Raw genomic sequence first — 8322 nt, forward strand, 5'->3', positions numbered from 1 at the left:
CAGCATGAATTGAATCCTTGTCTGCATGCAGATGCATCTCCCAACCGCTTTGGCCGGAAGGGTGTGTGCGGTAGTGCCAGGACCGGTCGCGGTTCAACAAGTACAATCAATTTCACTTGAGGTTGAGAGGTTATTTTAGGAATTTGGAATTGGTTAAGAAGATGAGAAGGGGTGCTAGGGAGTGATGCGGTGCCAACATGGCGGCCATGTCACGCCTGGGTGGAGTTCCAAGGTGTATTCCACTCATAATAATGCAGCCCTGTTTTTTAACCTGATTTTTGGACCTCTAGATGATAGAATCTAGAAAAGTGGTAAATTAGGAAGTTACGGATCTCTTTGAGATGTTTCCAATGAGTATAGGGCACCTGTAAATTAGACAAGTGGTTAGAGAGATATGGCAGCTTAAGTAGACTGGATTCCCAAGCTAGTCAAATTTTGTGATTTCCAAAACAATTTATGATATGTAAGTCCCTAAGCCAGCTAGTGGAGGAGCTTGAACGAATTTTCTCTTGGAGTCTTTCATTTAAAGGGATAGAAACCATCTTTTGAAGGGGATTTTGGATTTTGATAAACTTATGTTATTAATGATGTATCAATTGGAACTTAAAAAAAAATGATGTATCAATTGGGTTGAGCATTGCTCCCATTTTCTTCTTTTGCTCATAGTTGTGTTCGTGTTCTAATTTTTTGGTTCTTCCCTCTTAAGCACCTGCAGGTATCAGAGCTAACATTACTCACTTGGGCTAGCCACGATTTGGTTTCTTTCATGGCGGCACGAAGAGGTAGAGGAAGGCGTGGTAACTAAATGATGGAAGATTTGAGAGATGGAAGTGATGACGAACCTCAAGCGTTTCGAAGATAAGTCACTATGCGAATTGAATGCTAAGAAGTTCGTAGTGAGCGTGGTGGATCAAGTCGTGAAAATTGTAGTAACGAGTCCGATGTGAACCCCTTCGCTAATACTCGCGAGGAGGCTAGGTTGCGAAGGTTCTATCATGATTTTGGCACCGTCAAGATTGATTTCCCAGAGTTCCATGGTCGTCTACAACCTGAAAAGTTTCGTGTTAATGCCATTGAGAAGTTCTTTGATTACAAGGAGACACCTGAAGGCCAATGTGTGAAGCTTGTGGCTACAAGGCTTCGTCGTGGCGACGCTTTGACATGACGGGATAAAGTTTAAGAAATGAGGATTCATAAGGAAAGCATAATATTTCTTCTTGAGAGAAAATGAAGTTTAGGCTTGAGGAGAAATTTCTTCCATCATATTTTCTCAAATTATATTTTCCTAATTCAACAACCTAGGCCAAGAATCCAAGAGCGTGTTGGATTACACTGAAGAGTTCTACAAAATCATGGCTCGTAATGATATTCAAGAGAATGAAGATAAACTTGGGTCAAGGTGTGTTGGCTGTTTGGAGTTTTGTATTCGTGATGAGGTTGAAAGGCACTGATCATTGAGTGTCAATGATGCATATCAACTAGCCTTGAAGGTGGAGGCTAAACTTGCTCGTCATGGTGTGAAGAAGTTTGTGGATGTTCGAAGTCTCTATCCTTCAACTCAAAGTGAATCTTCAGATAGTGGTGGTGCAAATTTGAAATCCTAACATTTCAACAAAAATTCTTCAAAATTAGCCCATACTCATCATGTTGGAAATCAGCCCAATCGTTCAAACAATCCAAATGCTTGTTTCAAGTGTGGTTAAATTGGCCATCGTTACAAAGATTGTTGAAAGAGACAAGCAGCGGGGTTCGGTGATGAAGAAAATGATGAGGATCTTGTTGGTGATTCAAATTAGCCTATATATGACCTACAATAAGAGGAGATCGAACCCGAGGAAGGAGAAAGTTTGGTGATCCAAAGAGCACTTACTACACCAAGGTTGATTTCGATGATTGGCTTCATTCCAACATTTTCAAGACTCGTTGCAAATCTCATGACAAGGTTTACACCATTGTGATTGATGGTGGGAGTTGTGAGAACATTGTATCTCAAGAAATAGTGAAGAAGCTCAAGCTCCAAACTGAGCACCATCCAAAGCCCTATCGGATTGAATGGTTCAAGAAGGGTAATGAGGTAAAAGTTACTGAGCGATGTTTGATTTCATTTTCTATGGGTAGAACTTATCATGACCAAGTTTGGTCCAAGCGTAGTTCCTATGGATGTTTGCCACATACTCCTAGGAAGGCCATGGAAATATAATAGACATGTCCCTAAGATTGGCCTATACTTAAGAGCTTACAAGAAGTGAAGAGTTTTCATGGATTGACCGCATTCTATCGCCGATTCATAAGAAATTTAGCACTATATCAGCCCCTTGACGGATTGCATGAAGAAAGATGGATTCAAGTGGACAAAGGAGGCCGGAAAGAGTTTTCAACATGTAAAAGACAAGCTGTCTAGTGCTCATGTGCTAGCTTTATCAAACTTTGAGAAGATGCTTGAGGTTGATTGTGATGCCTCTCATGTGAGCATTAGCAGAGTAATTAGCTAAGAAGGTCATCCCATTGCCTTCATTAGTGAAAAACTCAATGAAGCAAAGAAAAATTACTCTAACTACGATGAAGAATTTTATTTAATTGTTCAAGAACTTCGGCATTGGCGATCGTATCTTATTCAAACATAGTTTATTCTAAATTCTGGCCATGAAACTCTCAAGCACATCGACAATCAAGGAAGCCTAAACTAAAGACATGCAAAGTGGGTTTCATTCTTACAAGAATATACTTTTGTGTTAAAGTAAAAGAGTGAAAAGAGTGGAGGGTGCTCTTAGTAAAAGAGTAGCTCATATTAATTCTGTGAATATGCAGCTTGAGGGTTTGATGCCATTAGAGACATGTATGCCAATGATGAGTACTTTGGTGAAATTTGGAAGCTATACAAAGAAGGGAGGCATGAAGATTATCTTCTCCAAGATGATTTTCTCTTTAAGAGGAGTTGCCTATGCATTCCAAAATGTTCCCTTAGAGATTATGTTAGTAAAGAGCTACATTCGAGAGGTTTAGGAGGACATTTTAGAGAAGACAAAACTGTTTTACTGGTGAAAGAGAAGTATTTTTGGCATACCATTTACTAAGATGTGATGCGTTATATGAATAAATGCCGAATATGGCAAACATGCAAGGGGCATACTCAAAACACCGGTATCTACAGTCCACTACCACTTCTTAAAGCTCCATGGAAAGATGTTAGTATGGATTTTGTGGTTGGCTTGCCAAGAACTCAAAGAGATAATGATTCCATCTTTGTAGTTGTTGATCGCTTCTCTAAAATGGCTCATTTCATTCTTTACAAGAAGACTATGAATGCTTCCTATTTTGCTAATTTTTATTTCAATGAGGTGATTAAACATTATGGTGTTCCCAAGTTCATTGTTTCGGATAGGGATACTAAATTGCTCAGTCATTTTTGGAGGTGCTTGTGGAAAAGGATTGGTGCTAGCTTGCTCTGTAGTAGTGCCTATCATGATCAAATTGATGGACAAACTGAGGTGGTGGACCGAACTTTGGGAAATCTGCTTAGGAATTTGACGGCAAAGAGGCCCTAGCAATAGGATGTGGTGCTTCCTCAAGTGGAGTTCTCTTATAATTATGTGGTGAATCGTTCTACCGGTAAAAGCCATTTGTAGTGATCTATGGAAAAGCTCCAAAACTCTGTCTTGATCTTACACCAATTCCTAATCCACTATTGTCCAATAAGAAGGCAGAATATCTTACACCAATGATTCATGAAGAAGTGAAGAAGAATCTTAAAGAAAGTACCAAGAAGTACAAGCAAGCGGCCAATACTCTCTGTCGAACAGAAATCTTCAATGAAGGTGATCTTGTGTGGGTTTATTTGAAGAAAGAATGATTTTCCTCAGGTTCTTATGACAAGCTCAAGAAAAGATCAGTCCGTGCCGAATTCTCAAGAAAATCAATGACAATGCATATAAGATTGAGCTCTCTCCAAGTATCAATACTCACTTAACTTTCAATATTCAAGACTTGACAACATATCCTGGAGTGTCTGATGAGAACTCGTGGGCGAGTTTTTCTCGCCTGAAGACGATGATGCAGTGCCAACATGGCAACCATGTCATGCCTAGGTGGCTTGGGTGGAGTTCCAAGGTGCATTCCCACCATAATGATGCGCCCATTTTTTAACCCTATTTTTTGACTTCTAGATGAAAGAATATGAAAAAGTGGTAAACTAGGAAGCTGTAGATCTTTTTGAGATGTTTCCAAAGAGTATAGGCAATCATAAATTGGACTAGTGGTTAGTATGATATAGTAGCTTTAGTAGACTGCATCTGTGGATTCCCAAGCTAGTCAAATTTTATGAGCTCCAAAGATAGAAACCATCTTTTGAAGGGGATTTTGGATTTTGATAAACTTATGTAATTGATAATATACCAATTAGGTTGAGCATTGCTCCCATTTTCTTCTTTTCTTAGTTGTGTTCTAATTTTCTTCTTCTTCTCTCTTAAGTGCCTGCAGTAGGGAGATTCTTGATTCAAGAATTAATGAGTGATGCTTTCAAGAATAGGTTGGGTTGTTAATTAATAAAAGGCAAGAATGGAATTTTGGTGGTTAAAGAACATCTAGAGAAAAAGAATGGTTGTAGAAGGTGAAGGGAAGAATTGGGTAAGATTTTAAAGTGAAGGTGGTAAAATCGGGTAACTAACAAGAGAAGGGTGATGGGTTGTTTTCAGGTTAAGAAGGCTGACAGACTTGGGATTCAAGAAGAGTATTGTGGGCGTCTTTTGAAGTCTAAGAACGAAAGGGCTTGGGAGAGAGGGATCGACTGAGAAATATGCGACATTAGTAGCTATTAGTTGGGTGTTTATGGGCTGAGCGAATCAGCCGAGACAAGGGGTTATAGGTGGCGGTTAATGGCTGAGAGGAGACGAGGTTTAGGGATTTTTTGGGAGGTGTTGTTCAGTAATGTTTTAATGGGAAATAGGGAACCACTCGACTGGTTTTTTTGTGGCAACAACAAGCAACAGGTGGCTAGCTATGATCGGCAAATCCAAGGCTTTTATCCGGTGGGACTGGTTTTTGACGAACTTCAATCAGTGGGACGGGACGGGACTAAATCATACTTTTATTTCATTCATTCAAAAATGCCAAGTAAATTCGTTTACATCATGCTTATTTTATTGGCTTTGCATGACCTAATTCTAATCCTAGTAAAAAAAGGAAAATAAAAAACAAAATGACTAAACTAATCCTAAACTTTTCGACTTTCAACTCTGGCAAAAAATCTTGTAAAACAACTAACTTTTCCTAAATTTTAGCTAACTTGAACGACCAACTTAATTAGAATTCATCTAATAAGAAAACCATCTTAAATATCATAATTTAACTGAAAGAAAGGCTATCTCGGCCAATAGGAAAATTCTAACTAAAGCAAACTAAAATAATCTAATATTGGTAGATCCTTGGTGAACAAGGACTGTTGATTTGGTTTTTCTCTGATCCCTTCCAATTTATGGATGATCGGCTTCTGGAAGACATGATCTGGAATAATCTCGAAGCTAATTGTCGATCCGTATCATCTGAAGGTGGATCCGATTGTCCAAATCGGCCTGATCAAGGGTTTGAAGATCTCCGCCTTCGAAAGACGTAGATGCACCTACATCAAAAGTGGGGACCTGAAGCACCAAATCAAACGGGCTATCACTCACAATCAAAGGTTATCAAGGCTCGCCCACTGTTGATTTTGTTTCTTGTCCAAAGTAGACAATTACGGAGGTATGGGTTTCTCTCATATGGTCCTCTGGAGTTTGGCTGTTGGGGCAACCTGACAACTCTCTCTCTTACTTCTTGGCTTCAGTATCGCTTTCAGTCTAAACAAGTCATTGTCTTCGTCATTATCACTGTTGAAAACTCAGAAGTCAAATGCAGCCTCCCCTGAACATCGGACAACAGATGCAAAATCCAAGTAACAGGTCTATTAGACATGGAAAGATCTTTTATCTAACATGTGGCTTGTTAGTCAATATAACCACTCATATGAGAAGTTGATCTCTATAGAGTACATGACTTATAGACTTAAAAACAGCTAATCTTAGCATTAGAATATGGTTTTTTCAGTCTGTAATCATGGTCCAGCTTCATACTTTACAAAGAGAGATCCTCTTTGTTCCTTCTCCATGTGGAATAGTAAGATGATTTTTTGAGGGTCATTCTTACTTCCACTGTCTACAGCAAAAGGCCACAAACTTTCAACCATTTTTTTTCATGTTTGCTTCTTGTTGTAATAGTATCAGAGTCTGGTCACTGTCCTCAAAGAGACAAAATGTAGTGAGAAGCCAGAACCCAGAAAGAATTGCTGTTACCAGGGCACTTTTACTGGATGTGTGTGAAGTCGAATTATAAGGAAGCTGAACTTGGCATAAAACGGTAAGATGACTTCTTGAGGGTAATTCTCACCTCTATCGTATAAAGAAAAAGGCTCCAAGCGTTTTACAATTTTCTTTATGTTTGCTTCTTCTTGTAATTGTATCAAAGCCTGGTTATTTTCTATGCATGCATATATTATGCACCGACGCATAAAAGGATGGATTTTTGTATTGATGGTGTCAAGGAATGCAGTCACTTGTGTTGGATTTTTTAAAATATTTTATTTTTTAAATAGAAAAATGAGTTTCTATGAAGAGACTTCTTTTTCTGAAATGGTATTTCCACTCAAAAGACACTTGTGTCGACTGAAAGGGTACTTTCATTTGAAAGGATACCTTCATATTTTTTTTATTTTCTATAAACGAAGGCTTAGTGTCATGCCCCTGGAGCCATAGGCCAGACACGTGACAACGATTGCTCCAACCACAAATCTGATACCACTTGTTGAGAAACTCTGCCAGGCAAATCCGATTCAATAGTGCACAAATGAACAGAAAAGTAAAAATAAAAACAAGGCATAAGATGAACACTGAGATTTTACGTGGTTTGGCTAAGCCTACATCCTCGGGTAAGAACATGATCTTCCACTATGAGAAAAACAATATACAAGGATTACAATGGATTAACCGAAAGCCACAAACCCGCAACCCTTTCCTTGCTTCTCTCACCCAAGATCATATACAAAGAGTGACAAAAGAAGAAACCCTAAGAAGCACCCAAGAAAAAACTCTATTTCTCTCTTTTCTTTTTCTCTCACTTCTCCCTCTTTCTCTGGCCTAAGAGTTTACTGACACCCTCTTACGCAACAATAGTTGGTGGTATGAGAGATGTCTCTTTTATCAATGTTTTTCCAGAAGGAAACGTCCCATAGGAAACAAGGCAACATTCCCAACACTGACTCTAGCACGACAAACCATGTGATTCGTGATGCACCATTGCTCTCACGAATGACATAGTGCACCATCATGGTTTGTGTAGGATGAAACTTCTGGCCTCTTAGACGTGGGTGCCTAAGCGATTATACAGCATGTTGCAACACCCAAGGTATATATACATGGGATTAGCTAAGCTCCATCGCAAGAGGCTTTCCGCGGCTGGTCTGTTGCACGTCAGACATGCCACCTCATCAGTGGAGACAAAAGCTGTTGTCTTGTTTAACGAGGTGGCTGGTCTGATGTGCGACAGACCAGCTGCGAAAAAACCCTTTTGTGATGGACGCTAGCAATTCCATATATACATACATATATAATATAGAATTTCTACTAAGAAAATAGAAACCCCTAAAACAAATTCTGCAGGCATCACTGCAATTAGAAAAGCAAAAAGTAAAAGAAAAATAAAACGTCCTAGCAGGGATTGAATAAGCAATTCTTGCTATCGGAGAGAGGTGTTATCGTGGAGGAAGCCCAAAGATGATTAGAGATGAGAATAAATGGAACATAAAAATTGAGCTTAATTTTTTTTCGTTTCAGATTAATGGAACTTCAATGGAGCATTTTTAAGAGTTGAGTTTATGCTTATGCTTAATGGGTAGGCATCCTAGGGTTAGGCTACGCTAATTGACTTTAAGGTGGCTAATTTGGAGCATTAATGACTAATTGAGATTAGAAAATTTAGAATTATTCTAATGATTCTTAGGTGAATTTCCTTTTTAAAATCTAAGGGATTAAGGTGTAATTTGCAAAAGGGAGTTGTAGTGTTATATTTATTGTTGATGATGCTATTCGGGTTGATCCTTAGTTAAAACATAAGAATATTTAGTCATGAGCTGGCTAAAGTAACACTTAGTTTACCCGTGATTGAGTTATATCATGGGTAAACTAATTAGTTTCTCGTGAATCTGCTTTCATGTGCACTGTTGGTTTGGGCCAATTTGATTTGTAGATGCCTTGTTGAAACTATCTTTTACCTAATGAAGCTCATTTTCTTTTGAATTTT

Source organism: Tasmannia lanceolata, unplaced genomic scaffold, assembly GCF_043159265.1.
Source record: "Tasmannia lanceolata isolate RefF3 unplaced genomic scaffold, GAP_Taslan_0.1 ptg000003l, whole genome shotgun sequence".
In the NCBI taxonomy this organism is placed as follows: Eukaryota; Viridiplantae; Streptophyta; class Magnoliopsida; order Canellales; family Winteraceae; genus Tasmannia; species Tasmannia lanceolata.